General features: G+C 52.1%; 1 protein-coding gene across 10 annotated transcripts in view; it reads left to right on the top strand.

Annotated features, from left to right (window-relative positions):
* The window catches only part of RBFOX3 (RNA binding fox-1 homolog 3), a 333,267-nt gene that overhangs the window by 231,123 nt on the left and 84,906 nt on the right, over positions 1-17,238 (top strand). For 6 of the 10 annotated variants that reach the window (XM_054048042.1, XM_054048041.1, XM_054048040.1 and 3 more), the window contains 2 exons: positions 11,099-11,143; positions 14,760-14,887. The exons of 1 other annotated variant lie outside the window; for it this stretch is intronic. The gene's annotated coding sequence lies outside the window, so the exon portion shown is untranslated. The remainder of the gene's footprint in view (positions 1-11,098; positions 11,144-14,759; positions 14,888-17,238) is intronic. 3 more of the 10 variants (XM_054048047.1, XM_054048046.1, XM_054048045.1) reach the window with 1 other exon arrangement.

Genomic DNA, 17,238 nt, shown 5'->3' with positions numbered 1-17,238 from the left:
TGAACTTTGGAACATTTTCTCTTTTTATGGCCTGCCATTTGGTCCAGCAAGTGAAAAGGAAGAAGGCTTGGTGGCCACACTCTCACTCAGAAAACCAGTCAGCATCACTGCTGAGAGTTGCAAGCTCCTTTTTGGAAACATCCCCAGGGTCTGGGATGAAGCGCCTCCCTGCCCCGTGCTCCTTTGCCTGTGAAAGGTGTTAGTTAACTAGCGTCCCTGCCCACCAGGTCCCCAACTCCCCTGTGACATGTGGAAGCAGACAGGCTTGGGGCTCAGCACCCCTCAGATCTCAGCAGGACTTGGGTGGAGACCTCTGGCTGCTGCAGGCTGTGGTGCTGATGAGTTGATACTGGGTCCATCTCCCTTTGACTTGGGACTGAACTCGTTTGTCAGTCTAGTGCTAGGGCGGGGGGGGGGGCAAACTTTTTGGCCCGAGGGCCACATCTGGGAATATAAATTGTATGACGGGCCATGAATGCTCCATCTGGGGGTGCGGGCTCTGGGGTGGGGCTGGGGATGAGGAGTTTGGGGTGCAGGAGGGTGCTCTGGGCTGGGACCGAGGGGTTCAGAGGGCAGGAGAGAGATCAGGGCTGGGGCAGGGGGTTGGGGTGCGGGGAGAGGCTCCGGGCGGCACTTACCTCAAGTGGCTCCAGGAAGCAGCAGCTTCCCTTCTCCGGCTCCTATGTGGAGGCACAGCCAGGTGTCTCTGCATGCTGCCCTGTCTACAGGCACCGCCCCTGCAGCTCCCATTGACTGTCGTTCCCGGCCAATGGGAGCTGCAGGGGCAGCGCTTGGAGCGGGGGCAGCGTGCAGAGCCAAGACCTCTGGCTGCCCTTACCCGTAGGAGCCAGAGGGGAGGCATGCCACTGCTTCCAGGAGGCGCATGGCGTGGCCCCCAATTCTGCTCCCCGGCTGGAGCGACGAAGCAGGGGAATCCCCAGACCCCGCTCCCCAACGGGAGCTTGATGGCCAAATTAAAACAGCTGGGGGGCCGAATTCGGCCCCCGGGCTGTAGTTTCCCCACCCCTGTGCTAGGGGACGCTCTGCTGCTGGTGGTGTGATTCTTTGAATGAGGTCAAAACTAAAGTAGTGACCATCTGCAGTCATTAAAGATCCCGCGGCGCTTTTCACAAGAGGCAGGGATTTTAAACCCCTGGTCCTGGCCAGAGTACAATCTGGCTGCATACGTTATTTCTACAAATCCAGCTGCAGTGCCAGCTGAGCGTGGGATTCTTCACTTCTGGCTCTTCTAGCTCCTCGCTTAGTGCAATGAGCTATTAGGCCTGTCAGCCAGCTGCCGCATCCCAGGCACGAGAGGTAGCTGCATTCTGTTGTCAGTGCAGTGATCCCTGCAGGTATTCTCTTGTTTTGAGGGGACAGACTGTTTTGCCTTCCATTAAATGATGTAAAATGCAGCCAGTGCCACATCAGTGAGAACTGGTGATAAGACAAAAGGCACAGCATGGTGTGGTCCTTTTAACAGAAGGCGTGATAGAACTGGGAGCTCTTTCTATTATTCTGTCCAATGCAACAGCAAAGGGCTACGGAAGTCCCATGCTGTAGCTCAGGTTATCACGGCAAGTTTGGTTTCTCTTTCACTGGATTCCTGTCTGGTGGCCCTATACACAGAGCTAGTCCTGGCCTCGGTCCCAGTTACTTACAGCAGTCCGTTCCTATGGCACCTGACTGGACCTCTTGCCAGTCTTTGCTGGGGGAGAGTTTATCTTCTGGCCCTCAGTCATTTGCACAGGATATACTTTGGGCATCTGCAAATTCCTGCTGTAGTTCCCTTTATTGCCGTGCATTCCCTGCTTTAGTTTCTGTCTCTGTTAGGAATCTCCATCTGCTTGTGCATTGTATGGAGTATTCTGAAGCAGATTCATACAGCAAATCCAATGGCTCTGCCTTCCCTCATGTAATGTACTGTGTAGTTCTCAGGCACTCCCAGGTGCCTAGCTGTGTTGTGTAGCACTTGCGATCCTCCTCCGTTCCCACATGGTGGTTTGATGGGTATTTCTTGGTGGGGTGTTTCTACCAGGTTGGCATGTCCTTTGGTGCTCACCGTTTCTCAGAGATGTGAGGATGCATGTCTGGGTGGGGTGGGGCATGTGCAAAGTGTTGTACAAGCATGTGGCACAACACATTCCTTGACTGACTGAGCTGGTTACTTAGACTTCCTTTGTTCTTGTTTATGGCTGATATTTCTCTTTCTTAGAAGGGAGAAAGATGACACACTATCTTCCACCTAAACCCTTTCCCCTTTCTCCAGCAGCACTTCTGCCATTTACATTAAGGGCTATAACGGGTTGGAGTAAATGGAGCAGGTTTGCAATTAGTTTTCAAAGTACTTATCTCATTAAAGTAAATGAATTATTGATTTAGTGACACTCATGCTTTTAGTGAGCGGCACAGTGCCATCACCACTCTGTTCCCTGGCTCGTGGAAGCAATGGCCGGCTCAAGCAAACTTGCTTTGTATGTGGTTTTTACATTTTTTAAATATTTCCTGCTTGGTTTTGGGGTTTGTAATTAAAATGGTTCCATGTTAGAAATGAGAGCCCCGTTGGGGGAATGCAGGCCCGGGGTGCTGGAGGGCAACAGCACAGAGCTACAACACAAAACTGTAGGTCTGCGCAGCACAGATGGCTGAGGGGTGACCGGGCTCTGCACTGCCTTATGGGAGATGCTGGGTTGAGAAGCAAGGTCAGGAGCACTCCTATCACAGTCCGCTGGCATGTCGGGGAGCAGACTCCCCTAGGGATGATAGGGATTGGATGACTGCAGTGCTGGGCGGTACCTTCTGCCAGCTGATTCCTGGAGTGCCAGCAGTGATGGCAGAGCCGCTGCCCTCTGAAAGATGAGTTTCCAAAGAGGAAACCGACTACGTGCTGGCATGAGTCACTGATGTTGCCTTGATGCCTGGCAGGATGGGAGAGGAGATGGCTAGGACTCTATAGTCCTCTAAACTGGACAGTCAGGGTCTAGGGTCAAGTCCCTAGTCTCATTGGCTGGATCTTTCAATGTATGGTGTTTGGCCAGTTACCCCCCCACCCCACCCTGCTCCCCTATCTCACATGTGTGGGGGCAGGGAAGATGGGGTCACCAACCTGATGTCAACTCTGAGGGAAAAGAATGGCTGCGGGCGGGCGCGTGAGGCACTAAACCAGCCTCGCTAAGCCAAGTGCTTATGGCTGAATCGCACTCCCCCTCCCCCACCGCGCAACTGACTCCTCTCTTTCCCACTTCTGTGTACAGAGATTTAACCTCTGCCGGGAGATAAAACACCCCATGAATGGGAACCACCTTTCTCCCCTCTTCCTTTCTGTTCCAAACAGAACTGAGGAGGTCACCTCTGGGAAGAGGCAAAGAGGGCAGCACTGCCTTTGCTACTCTCTGGGCAGGGCCCATTATGGTGCCCTGACCAGGGTGGGGTCTTAGAGTTGCTGTAATAAATAATTTGAAGACACAGTCCAAGGCCAGCTCCAAGGGCAGAAGAGCATTGCTTTGGCGTGAGGTTGGAATGTCAGGTCTATGAACCAGGGCTGCCCAGAGAATTCAGGGGGCCGGGGCAAAGCAATTTCGGGGGCCCCTTCCATAAAAAAAAGTTGCAATACTATAGAATACTATATTCTCGTGGGGCCTGGGGCAAATTTCCCCACTTGCCCCCCCCACCCGCCGGGCGGCCCTGCAATGAACGAGGGGTGGATAGCGACATGTGCACTCAATGTCAGTTTCACATCATTATTGACCCTGCGGTCCAACCGGATCCCACACCACTTTCCTAACCTATTTTACAGACTCTACATTTGGCAATCAATTCTTCCACTGCTGAAGTGCAGCCACTTCCAAGGGGAAAGGCAGCAGCTGCTTAAAAGCCCATAGTCGCACTACACATCATCTTAGGACAAAAAGTGAAGGATACAGTAACCAATTGAAATGCCAGGGAGAATGTAGGTAGCAGGACGCATAGCAATTGCCTAAGTTGGAATTTAGTTGGGACACTGGATTTAACATCCACAACTCTTGCAAAAAATGCCATGGGAGTTTGAATGCCATCGGCTTTATAGCTGATCAGACAGATGGCACCTTAAGCACCTCAGCATGGCCTGGCACCAGGCTGGGACCTGGGCTCAGTAAAGACTATTAAGGAAGAGCATTACCTGTTGAATTCACATTTCCTGCCCCACCCTCATCCCATCCAGACAGGGACCTGGCCCTTCTTACTTTGTGAGCTCTGATATGGTCCTGGCTGGAGATGCTACAGCTGAAGGCTCCTCTGCAGTGATGGCCAGAGCAGTGGCCATTTCCCAAGCAGACTGTGTAGGGATACTCCTGGGGGCATTCTGCACGAAAAAATTACAAATTCTGCAAGTTTTATTTGTCAAAATAATGTTCTGTGACCAGATAGCAAGTGTGAAAAATTGGGACAGGGGATGGGGGGGTAATAGGAGCCCATATAAAAAAAAGCCTGTAGCGGGGTGGTCACCCGCTCCTGCCCTGAGGGGTTTAAAACAGCCCTGAGAGAGGGCTGTTGCAGGAGAAAGCAGCTATAAGGCTGATTGGGGAAGCAGCCAGGCCACGCCCCAATCAGGCCTCAGCTGGCCCTATATAAGAGGCTGGGAGCCAGCAGCTCAGCAGACTTCCTCTAGCTTCTGAGAGGGAGGGACCTGAGCAAAGTACCTGGGCAGGGCAGGGCAGGGGAAAGGCAGAGGAGCTGGGGAGCTCCAGCCTGGAAAGCCCCAGGCTGCGGCCTAGCAGAAGGCCAACAAGTACTGGGGGGTTGCAGAGGGCAGCCTAGGGTAGGCAAAGGCAGCAGGTCCAAACCCACCCTTGCCAGTGATGAGTGGCTGATACTGCAGTCTGCCCCAGGGGGCAGGGGCTAGACAATGACTGGCAGTAGCCTTATACTCAGGTGAGGTGGGGATAGTGGGTGAGGGTTCCCTGGGGAGTGTACGGCCAGGGGGCAGCACCCCAGATAACGGGGCACCGGGTCCGGGAAGGACACGGGCCAAGTGGCAGCAGGACAGCGGCCTGCAGAGGGTGCTCCGGAGGTGGGATGAGCTAATTCCTGGAAGAGACCAGCAGGAGGCACCGCAGGGGTGAATCCCACCCTCTACAAAGCCCCAAATATCGGGACTGTCCCTATAAAATTGGGACATCTGGTCACTCTAAAATAATACTACATAATCACGCCAGTTTCAATTATTTTGGTAATTTCTTTCAAAATACCTGTTAGCTAGTGCGTCTGTAACAATACAGACACACACACATTCCCCCAGGAATAGAGAGTTGAAGAAATCCCTGTGACAACCCAGTTCCTCTTTCTCTTCCCCCACCCCCAAGCCCAGCCAGGGGGGCCAGCCACCCACAACACATTTCCCCCCCACAGAGCTCAGCTGTGTACCCCCCCCAGCCCAGACACCTGCCCCCCTCCCCAAGAGCCCAGCTGTGACCCCGCAGCCCAGACACCCACCCCACTTCCCCACAGAGCCCAGGGATCCAGAGGGAGAAACAGCCTGATGCTCGATACCAGGCTTGCATGGAGTTTCCTGCACGCCGCCCTCTCCTTCCCTCAGAGTGTGCTGGGAACTGCAGCTGCCAGGATCCCCCTAGCTCCCTGTCCCCTCTCTCCCCCCAGCAGTGTCTTCTACGTGTGATCTGGGCTCTGCTGGATCCAATGGCCCCTAGTGGTGGCTAGCTGCACTGCAGCCTATTTCTGTGGGGGAAGGAAATTCTGTGTGCATGTTAATTTCTGCAAAATTCTGCATCCTGCAGTGGTGCAGAATTCCCCCAGGAGGAGTAAGGAGGTCTGAGCAGTGGGAGGGATGAACAAGCATTCATTCATGCAGTGCTGCTGCAAACTTGGGGCTCCTTGAGGCACTTGTGGAGTTTGTCCCAAGCTTGGCTGGGATTTGTGGGAGGCACAGGCAGGACCTTGTCATTAAGCAGTGCAGGTCAGGGACTTGGGGAGGCCTGCTGGTGGGTTCTGAATAGAGACCTCCACCATGATCCTAGGGGGACAAGCTTAGAGTAAGGCATTTTGCACTTCTGCCTTTCTAGGACTGACACTAAGAAGGAGAAATCCTGGTGCAGGGCACTCAGTAAACTCTGACTCATCTCGCTAGGCCCTCTGGCAAGGATGAGTCTCCCTGTTCGGAAGCAGGGGAAGTGGGAATCTCAGTGCCTGTGGGTGGAGGAAACAGGTGAGCTCTCTCCCCCTGACAGCCTTCTGCTTTCTCACGCTCCCTGGGCAGTGCCAGTCTGACAGCTCAGCTGAAGCAAAGGCATGCCCTCTCCTCTGCCAGCACCCTGTACTTGCTGAGCCTCTACCACCTTGATTAGCTGCTGGGAATGTGGCTTTTTTTATCTTTCTTTGTTTTAAAAAAAAAAACCCTTCTCATTTAATTAAAAGTGTTGACATTGTGCCTGGCCATCCCGCCCGCCAGAGAACGCAGTTATAAATTAAACATTAAAACTTTAATGGCCCATAAAGAAATATTCACCACTGCTTATGTATATAGGGGATATAAATAGAGAGGTTTGCTGCGGGGAGGGTCAAGTTATTATTTTTCCTTAGCCAGATAATCTTTGCTAATGAATTTAATTAAAAGCAAAATTAATTTAGGATTGGGAGGGGAGTGGCTTTAAAACATCACTTAGCACGCTGCTGGTACATTTCCCAGCAAGGCTGAGTGGGAGCCTTCCCCCAGTGTCGCCCCGTACTACCACGGGGAAGGTTCCACCTCTGTCAGGCTGCACACAGCTGCCAGCCTCAGTAGATGAACACAGGGTGGCTAAGGTATACCCTAACCCTGCCTCTTTGCTGGCCAAACCCCCATCTGATTGGAGGGGAAGCTCATTCGAATGGGTGTGCGTCAGCTTGTGGGGTCTAGAAGAAGGGGCTGGCTTGGCAGCTGTTTGCTGCTGAGGGAGGTTGAACAGGGCAGGCGGTACAGTGAGGAGGAGGGGTGGCAGGGGAATGAGATTGGCAGGACCAATCTATGTGGCTCAAGTGCAGACTTTGGCCCAAACCCTGTGCTGTGCTGCATGCAACTGTGGCCATGTGCCTGTGCAGAGCCCATTGCAGGGTCTGGGCCTCCATTAGCCAGCCCTCTTCATGTTGGGCAGTCCTAGGGAGATGCCCAGAGAGCTCCCATCTGCCTCCCCCCTGCATGGAGCTCGGAGGGTAGTTTCCATGGCTCTGCCAGGGGGAGCTGTTTTAACCAGTGTCACCAGGACTGACTCTTCTGAGTTCATAATGAGCTGCTCGCTATTTCTGAGCCTCCCAAAGCAAGCTCCTTTCACCCCATAGCACCTGGACAGGCAGCCCTAACCCTAATGCAGCTGCTCAAAACTAGCTGTCTCCCTCCTCAACTGCATAAACCTCCATGGTTCTTTTTGTCCCCCTGGGACTCTCAGGATCCATCGAGGCTTTGCGAAAGCCCATTCACCTCTGCCCTGAGCACATCCCCTGGAGACACTGCTTCCCAGAGCATGCCTGGGGTGAGATCTCCTGGGCACCTCTGCAAGGAAGTGACGCTGGAGCATGCCCTGAGATAGGCAGCCCAAAACCTCTCTGCTGCAGCCTGGCATCTTCCATCACTGGCTTCAGATATTTCAGAGGAGCAAGAGGAGACACTCTCCTCCTCCTGGAGAGAGTGGAGAGCCCGACTGGTGGGAAGTGGGGATGTGCCACACTGCTGGGCTGCTGGAAGTCTGGCTGTGCCTGTCACCTGTAACTGCCTCACTGCAGCAGATTGAGGGGGCCCATTTACACTGGTACTAAGCACATAGAGCAGCTCTTGGGCAGCAGCTTTTGAACTGCAAAGCAGCACTCACGTCGCCTGCAGGCCACTGTTTCCTGAGCGCTGTGGCCTCAGGTCTGGTTGTGGGGGGTTCTGAGCAGGCGCAGACTCAGCTGGCTTCTTCCTTGGGAGGCTTGTCTGGGAAATGAGATTTTACCCATCACTGCACTTCCCACAGGAGAACGAGCAGCTTTCAATTATTCATCTGCAAACGCTCTGAGAGCCCAGCGAATCCAAGCCCCAGCTCTCAGGATGATGGCCACAGACTGGAGATTTTTCTTCACCCCTGTTCCAGTGGTCTCTGGTGACCAGCTTACTGGTGAAACTGGGCACAACCCGGGGGAGGTGTCTGTGAGCTCAGAGAAGCAGGAAGGAGTTTGGAGGAGCAGGGTGAAAATGGGCTGGATCAGGAGGTCAGTGGGAGCTTGAGATTTCAGTGACACAGCAGCTCGAGGTCCCTTGTGTAAGGCCCTGCGGAGCAGGGGATTATCTTGTCCCCACTGGGAATTACAGTTTCTGGCAAACACACTTTGCCCACGTGGTTTCCCTGCGCTGAGTTTGTCATGTTGCTGGCGGGCCGGGCTGGGGAAGAGGAGGCCGTCTCAGGATGGCGAATGTGTCTAGCTGGGTTAGAGCTATCCGGAGGGTTTTTATCCTAAGAGTGCTAATGGAAGTCAGCCCCAGCCTAATGAGCTGTGTTCCTCCATGAATCTGATTCATTGAGGCAGGAATTACCATAATTGATTATCCTGCTGCGCAGCTGAAAGCCCTGTTTGCTAACAGAAGTGCCTGGGAATCACTTCCATTCCTCCAGCGCAACAGGGGAGCCCTCCGCATGCTCCATACAGGGCGTATGCACAATCGCATCATCCGTGGGGCCAAAGTTCTTGAGTGGATCTAAGTAGTCATCCCTGGGGCAGCACGTAGTCCTGGAGCGATCCCAGTGTGAGCAAGCTCAGGGTTTCAGCCCTTGGCTCTGCATGTGTCACTCACTGGCCAGTGTCCTGTGGCACCCTCTGTATCCAACTCCTAGAGAATGGGAGTCTCCTATAGTCACTGGCTAGTGAACCTGGATCTTTTCTCAAGCCATGCTTTCTGCTCTGCAGGTCACCCGTTCAGTCCTCGATGTTGAGCAAGATGGCAGCTGTCAGGCACACACCCACCTGAATCCATTTCCTTTCTCCTCTGGTCTCCTCTCCCTGCTCACAGCCCTTCCCCTCTCTGTAGCTTGAAGTGCCGTGTGGCTGATCTTGTGATTGTATTGCAAGTCTCACAATGTAGGTGTTTTTCTCAGAGCTCCTGCTTCTGGTTTCAGGCGTTTATGTGAGAACTGCAGCTTTAGTTTTCTAGCAAGCTGCAAAATGTGACCCCCTAAGGACTCAAAAGCCAGAAGGCACAGAAAGGCCCCACCTTTTTTATTTTAAAAAATCTCATGATTTGGGAGGGATGGGACTGAGTGGCATTGGCAGAGCTGTGTTGGGACACAGCCAGTGGAGAGGCAGGGGGTGCTGTGGATCTGGGCTGAGGGGCATTGGTAGCGCTGTGTTGGGACTCAATACAGACCAGTAGAGTACCGGGGGTGCTGTGGGTCTGGGCTGAGCTGAGGGACATTGGAAGAGCTGTGTTGGGATCCAGCCAGTGGAGAGGCAGGGGATGCTGTGGGTCTGGGCTGAGGGGCATTGGTAGCGCTGTGTTGGGACCCAATACGGACCAGTAGAGTACCGGGGGTGCTGTGGGTCTGGGCTGAGGGGCATTGGCAGCGCTGTGTTGGGACCCAATACGGACCAGTAGAGTACCGGGGGTGCTGTGGGTCTGGGCTGAGGGGCATTGGTAGCGCTGCAGAACGGCTACACTCTGTACTTATATACCTGTGAAGCAGCAAGCCATACAACTTCTCCCCTCTGGAGCATGTTCTGTCCCCACTTTTCTTATGCAGTCAAAAAAGTGAACAGAGTGTTGGGAATCATAAAGAAAGAGATAGATAATAAGACAGAAAATATCTTATTGCCGCTATATAAATCCATGGTACACCCACATCTTGAATACTGCATGCAGATGTGATCGCCCCATTTCAAAAAAGATATATTGGAATTGGAAAATGTTCAGAAAAGGGCAACAGAAATGATTAGGGGTATGGAACAGCTTCCATATGAGGAAAGATTAATAAGACTGGGACTTTTCAGCTTGGAAAAGAGACGACTAAGGGGGATACGATAGACTGGTGTGGAGAAAGTAAATAAGGAAGTGTTATTTACTCCTTCTCGTAGCACAAGAACTAGGGATCACCACATGAAATTAACAGGCACCAGGTTTAAAACAAACAAAAGGAAGTATTTCTTCACACAACGCACAGTCAACCTATGGAACTCCTTGCTAGAAGATGCTGTGAAGGCCAAGATTATAACAGGTTCATAAAGTACTAGATAAGTTCATGAAGGATAGGTCCATCCATGGCTATTAGCCAGGATGGGCAGAGATGGTGTCCCTAGCCTCTGTGTTTGCCAGAAGCTGGGAATGGGCGACAGGGGATGGATCACTTGGTGATTCCCTGTTCTGTTCATTCCCTCTGGGGCATCTGGCATTGGCCACTGTCAGAAGATGGGATACTGGCTAATGGACCATTGGACTGACCCAGTGTGGCCGTTCTTAAGCACATCTTTTAACATTTAAAACAGCAGACAGTACTGTACAGAACTAGTATGGGGGGAGACGGGGCTCGGGGTAGAGACTGAAGTGCACTTGCAGAGCTATGGGAAGGCCAGAATAGAGCATGGTAGGTGCAGGTGCTGCAAGTCAGGCTTGAGGTATATTGGTAGCATAGACTGGGGACCCTGGACTCGCAGACCAGGCTGGAAGTGCATTGACAAATGGGAGACATGCAGCACCAACCTGCATCACGTCTGGCTCCACCTAGTCCTTTCAGCCCTTCACTGCTGTGAGTGCGAAAATCCACCAAAAACTAGATTGAGAAGATGCTGCTTCTGGTAGTGACATATACGACGTGGCATGTGCCTGTATAGCATGGACTTCAGCCGGCCCAGGAATGAAGCTGAGCAGCCTGATGCTGGTTCCTTGGTGCTCTTTAGAAAGAACTAAAATGTCTCGTTCACCCTTTCTTTGAAAGGTGGAGAGCAGCAAGCTTTTAACCAGGGCAGGTTTCCCGGAACTCCTAGGGAGATAATACTATGTATTCAAACATTTTGCCAGTCAGTGAGCAAATGGCATTGACTGTAAGCAAGTTAGCGATAATGATCATTGATTTTAATTCTTCTTCTTCTTTCTTTCTTTTCTTAGAGAGTCCAGTGTGAGCACCACAGGGGAAACTTGGCTGAATAAAAGGTACAAAGACACTTTCCTTTTCTGAATAGACATTGAGAGATAAGAATGTGTTTTGTATCTCAGGCTACGTCTGGGGTCCCCATTTGCTCCTCTGTGCGGCATGTGCCAGTGCACTCTGATCGCCAGGCCAGCTGTGTCGGGCTGATACCAGCTGCTGTGTCTCTGTCTCACTGGCACAATCCACCCTCTTGCTCCATAGGTTATGGGTTAAGCAGCTGGATCACACGTGTGGACTGGGGATCTGCCAGCTGGGGAAAGCGAGGTGAATGACTTGCTCAGTTCCCTTCTGTCTGTCACTGCTGCTGGATGTAGACAAGTAGCTTTTCATGGCTCCAACCAGTGGCAGGAGGCTAAGACTTTCTGGAATGGTGCATGCCAGTGCAGGGAGCTAACTGGGGGATGGGTCTCTGGAGAGGAGGCTTGGCAGCTGGCATGGGTTAGGGATGTTGTGCCCATGAGTTGCTTAGTGCGTGCTGACATTGCTGACTCTTTGTGCTATATACAGCTATCGAGAATGAGCTGTGCAGGGATTTGTTTAGAGCGCTGGGGAAGTGGGGATATCATATATCTTCATCAAGCTCAGCGCTGGGGCAACTTCCGCTTTTCAGGGAGGCCCCTGCTTTGTGTACCCAGTGGTATGTAACCTATCACTTAAATCGGCTTCTGTACTAGGTGAGGGCGGATAGCTAATGTGATGCTAATTTTTAAAAAAGGCTCCAGAGGCGATCCTGGCAATTACAGGCCAGTAAGCTAACTTCAGTACCAGGCAAATTGGTTGAAACTATAGTAAAGAATAGAATTATCAGACACCTAGATGAACACGATTTGGGTTCAACATGAAGAGTCAACGTGGCTTTTGTACAGGGTAATTATGCCTCACCAATCTATTAGAATTCTTTGAGTGGGTCAACAAGCATGTGGACAAGGGGGATCGAGTGAATATAATGTACTTGGAATTTCAGAAAGCCTTTGACAAGGTCCCTCAGCAAAGGCTCTTAAGCAAAGTAGGCAGTCATGGGATAAGATGGAAGGTCCTCTCATGGATCAGTAACTGGTTACAAGGCAGGAAACAAAAGTTAGGAATAAATGGTCAGTTTTCAGAATGGAGAGAAGTAGCTAGTGGTGTCCCCAAGGATCTGTACTGGGACCAGTGCTGTTCAACATATTCATAAATGATCTGGAAAAAGGGGTAAACAGTGAGGTGGCAAAGTCTGCAGATGACACAAAACTATTCAAGATAGTTAAGTCCAAAGCAGACTCACTGCAAGAGTTACAAAGGGATCTCACTAAACTGGGTGACTGGGCAACAAAATGGCAGCTGAAATTCAATGTTGATAAATGCAAAGCAATGAATATTGGCAAACATAATTCCAACTATAGATACAAAATGAGGAGGATCTAAATTAGCTGTTACCACTCAAGAAAGAGATCTTGGAGTCACCGTGAATAGTTCTCTGGAAATATCCACTCAATGAGCAGCAGCAGTCAAAGAAGCTAATAGAATCTTGGGAATCATTAAGAAAGGGATAGATAAGACAGAAAATATCACATTGCCTCTATATAAATCCATGGTACATCCACATCTTGAAAATCGCGTGCCCATGTGATCGCCCCATATCAAAAAAGATCTATTGGAATTGGAAAAGGTACAGAGAAGGGCAACAAAAATGATCAGGGGTCTGGAACAGCTTCCATAGAAGGAGAGATGTAAAAAATGGAGACTTGTTCAGTTTGGAAAAGAGGCGACTAAGGGGGGGATACAATACAGATCTATAAAATCATGACTGGTGTGGAAAAAGTGAATAAGGAAGTGTTATTTACCCCTTCACATAACACAAGAACCAGGGGTCACCTGATTAAATTAATACAGGTAGCAGGTTTAAAACAACCATAAGAAAGTACTTCTTCATACAATACACAGTCAGCCTATGGAACTTGTTGCCAGGGGATGCTTTGAAGGCCAAAAGTATAACCGGGTTCAAAAAAAGAAACAAGAGTGAGGCAAAGAGAGTGGACGTTGGCTCCAGTCACAGGCACGATTTCTAATAAAGGCAGGGCTGGAAGAAGGGCTTAGCAGTGCTGACAAGCACAGTCAAGGCACCAGCTCATTAACATCCAAACTGGCAGCCCCAAAGAGTTCATGCCCCTTATATACTCCCAAGCAGGCAGAGCACCCAGACCTCCCCACGCGTCGGCCTCTCCAGCCCATTTTTTGCTCAGACACACTCAGTGAGAGTTTTGTGAAGTAGACGCCTGCCCCATGGGAAGAATGTTCTCACCGCAAGTGGTGTCACATGCATCACAGGCGAACACCGTTCGGCCGTCCTGGCCTGGGGCAGGTCTGAGCCAGTGACCTGGCTCCCACTCCCATTCCCAGCCCCCTGAGCAATCAGTCGCCACGCTGCCCTGCAAGGATAGTTCCCAAATCTGCTCAGAGCCTGATGCGATAAGGAGCTCCAGCACAGTCACTCGGGGAATGACTTCAATGGCTGGACCTTTTGCAGAAGTGCATTTCTAAAAGAGCTCCCATTTGAAAGCCAACTTTCAGGTCTTGTAGGCTGGTGGCTAAAACCCACCAACTATGTGCGTGATTGTCCCGCCTCCTCCGATTTCCCATACTGGATGGATTCTTAGCCCAATTCAGCTGTGTCTATAACACTCATCTACATTGATATAGTGCCCTTTGTACCAAGGGACCCTAAACTGTGCAAGCAGTATACTCAGCAGTCTCTCCCCTCATCCCTCAAATGTAGCCATCTCTGGGGTGGAATGTACCAGCCATTTCTGCAACAACAATATCTCAAAACAACAAATGCAGCAGAGGGAATTGAGGGAAGGCAGGATGTTTGCTTGGGACTTTAGAGTCCATGACGCTAGCAAAAATTGCCAGGAGATTTGTAGGGGCAGATTTTTAAAGTCGCAAAAAAAAAAAAGCTTTAAAAAAATGGAGTTGTGCCCACAAATCAGGTATTTAGATGCTTAGATGAAGGCTAGGACTATAACAGGGTTTAAAAAAGAACTAGATAAATTCATGGAGGTTAAGTCCATTAATGGCTATTAGCCAGGACGGGTAAGGAAGAGTGACCCTAGCCTCTGTTTGTCAGAGGGTGGAGATGGATGGCAGAAGAGAGATCACTTGATCATTACCTGTTAGGTTCACTCCCTCTGGGGCACCTGGCATTGGCTACTTTCGGCAGATAGGATACAGGGCTGGATGGATCTTTGGTCTGACCCAGTATGGCCATTCTTATGTTCTTACTCAGATATTTGCATATGCATATGCACAATTCCTGTCTGTCTATACAGGCTAGTCCCAGAAAGATAGGCATGCATTGTGGCATTCACCAGTGGGTCTCCTTTGTAGAATATGTGGCTCTTAGTAAGTGCTGGTCTGGTCTCTGTCTCAGCCAGCAATTCTATCTTTTGCTGCTCAGTGTCCCTCTGGGGCTGTTCTGGGATACAGGTCCAGGACTGGCTCCCATGTGACGAGCACTACCTATTAAATTACCAAGGCCTCATCCCCAGGAGGTCTTGCATCCAAGCACAGGTCTAGCCCATACCTGCTGAGATGTGCTAGGTTCCCAGCACAAGGCATCTGGCCTGTTTCTTCCTGTAGAGAAGTCAGGATGCTGGGTTGGGGAGATTGCCATCGATTCCACGGCTCCGTAATGCCCTGCCTTGAACAGAGGGAGCAGCAGGAGAGCCCGGGCCAGGCAAGGCACAAACCGAGTTGGGAACAGCAAGGTAAACACTGTCAAACAGGAACTAACAGTGGTTTTGTGGTCAAGTTTATTATGGTGATTTGTGTCAAAGGCTCCCAAAATGATGTAGAGTCATACCCAGGGATCCCTTCTAATGCTCACTGAGAGCCAGCCACCTCCCTGTTCAACATCACACAGCTTAGCCGGGAAGGGAGGAAGGGGAATCCCTACTGGTAATGCTGGCCATGGAATAGCTAGGAGAAGAAAAACACACACAGCCAAACAGTGACCTGCCTGTATCCTAGCCTCTTCTCCCCAGCAGGACAGCACAAAATCTCCCTCTCCCGCATGGGTTCCCTTTTCTGACCTGGGGAGTCCTGTTAAGGGGAGAGAGGTTTATTTCTAGGCTGTGCTATAGCCCCTCTCACAGACACTGAGGGCTTTAGCCTTGTGTCCCTGTGGCAGGGAAGGGTTACTGGCCCCCTCTTACAGATGGGGAAGGAACTCACCCTGGGGCAGAGCTGGACGTTGCACCCAGTTTCCCCTTGACCCACCCCAGGTCTTCACCACCCGGCCCTCCTCAATTTCTGGGGGGGGGAGCAGCAGTTGGGACTCGCTCCCTGAGGAGAGGGGTGGGGCGGTGCTTGCAGGGCTCTGGGGGGAAGCGGGGGAGGCCTTGGACACCAAGGTAGGAGTGAGTGAAAGCCTGAGTTCTTTTCCCCTGCCTGCCGTGGTGATCACCCTCTCCTGGTGCTGAATTATTAAGCGTGTTGTTTTCTTTTATTGCTGTGCTGGAGGAGAACTGCCTCACACCAGCTCTGCTTTGAATGTGATTATGTGCTGGGGGGGGGATGTCAGCGCCAGCCAGGCCCCACAGAACTATCTTCCAGCCCTCGCACGCCTGCGCCTTGCCTTGTTCTTATTTATCTGCTTGCTCCTGTGTGTGGCTCAGCGCGCACGGTCCCTTCTCCGCAGCCCAGCGGGTCCCTCGGAGGAGGGGAGATTTAGTGTCTGACAGAGCTGCTGCACCCGTCGCCTCGGCTGGAGACTGCTCAGGGCCTGCTCTGTGCAGGGACTGTTTATCTTGCCCTGAGGATTCTGCTCCTTCCCGCTGCGGGACGGCGCGTGAGTCATAGCAGGGATTTGTCCCCAAGGCCAGCCTCCTCCAGAGAAATGGGGAACTTGCAGGGCAGCAGCAGGGCTCAGGCAGCCATGTGGTAACTCCCCAGAGCCTCTCATTGGAGCAGCAGGGCAGTCCTGGGGATCCAGGCCCCAGCTCTGGCTTGGAGGGGGGCTTGCAGGCATGGTCGGTGGGCAGAGCAGCACAGCATTGTAATAGCCCCTTGGCAGCAGAGCTAGAATGTCGTGATTCTGCCCTTCCCTGGCCTATCCTACAAGAGCCCTATGCAATATGAAAAGCTAACACACAGAGACCTTGTCAAGCCCCCGATGCAGCTGGAGGCTCCCAGTCGTTCTGTCCCTCAGCCCGTCAGAATGTCCCTAGAGCCATCCCGAAGGAGAACTGATGTGCTTCCACCTGATCCATTTGTTTGCATCCCTCTGGCCAGAGCCAGCCTATCCCTTTGCCACTGCACTGCCCCCAGCCTAACCAGTGCCTGTCCCTCATAAGTTACGGAGCTCTAGCCATTGCCTGGACTTAGAACTGGCCAAGCAGCAGGGCTGGGCTGCCCACAGCACTGGCCCGGGGCAGGTGAATGAGCGAGCAGGCGCAGTGACGGAGTCCGAGTGGCAGGGCTGGGCTGCCCACAGCACTGGCCCTGGGCAGGTGAATGAGCGAGCAGGCGCAGTGACGGAGTCCGAGTGGCAGGGCTGGGCTGCCCACAGCACTGGCCCGGGGCAGGTGAATGAGCGAGCAGGCGCAGTGACGGAGTCCGAGTGGCAGGGCTGGGCTGCCCACAGCACTGGCCCGGGGCAGGTGAATGAGCGAGCAGGCGCAGTGACGGAGTCCGAGTGGCAGGGCTGGGCTGCCCACAGCACTGGCCCGGGGCAGGTGAATGCTTTGCATGGGTTCCCAGCTCTGCCTTGGACTCTGTAGCCGTGGGCAGGCCTTTGAACTCAGCCCGTCGGTTTGCCCAGGGGCGTTATTGCTGTTTAAGATCACAGAGTAAAGCATTGTTCAAGGGTTGCCCCTTCCCTTCCTTAGGCTCACTAATTTCAGGTGCCGCCAGCCTCCGGGATCAGGCTCTACCAAGGCTGCTCCTGCTTTTTCTTCCTGCCTCCCGCCCCACGTCTCTCTGGTCTAGTTAGGTTGTAAGCGCTTCGGAACAAGGACTCGCTCAATGTCTGCAGCGCCCAGCACAAGGGGGCCTCGAGGTGCTACCCTAAGCCAGACAATAATAATCATTCCAAGAACTTTTACTCCCTAAGCAGCCT

This window comes from Malaclemys terrapin, chromosome 13 (assembly GCF_027887155.1).
Source record: "Malaclemys terrapin pileata isolate rMalTer1 chromosome 13, rMalTer1.hap1, whole genome shotgun sequence".
NCBI lineage: Eukaryota > Metazoa > Chordata > Testudines > Emydidae > Malaclemys > Malaclemys terrapin.
The sequence above is the reverse complement of the archived record's forward strand: the minus strand, read 5'-3'. Positions and strand labels throughout refer to the sequence as shown.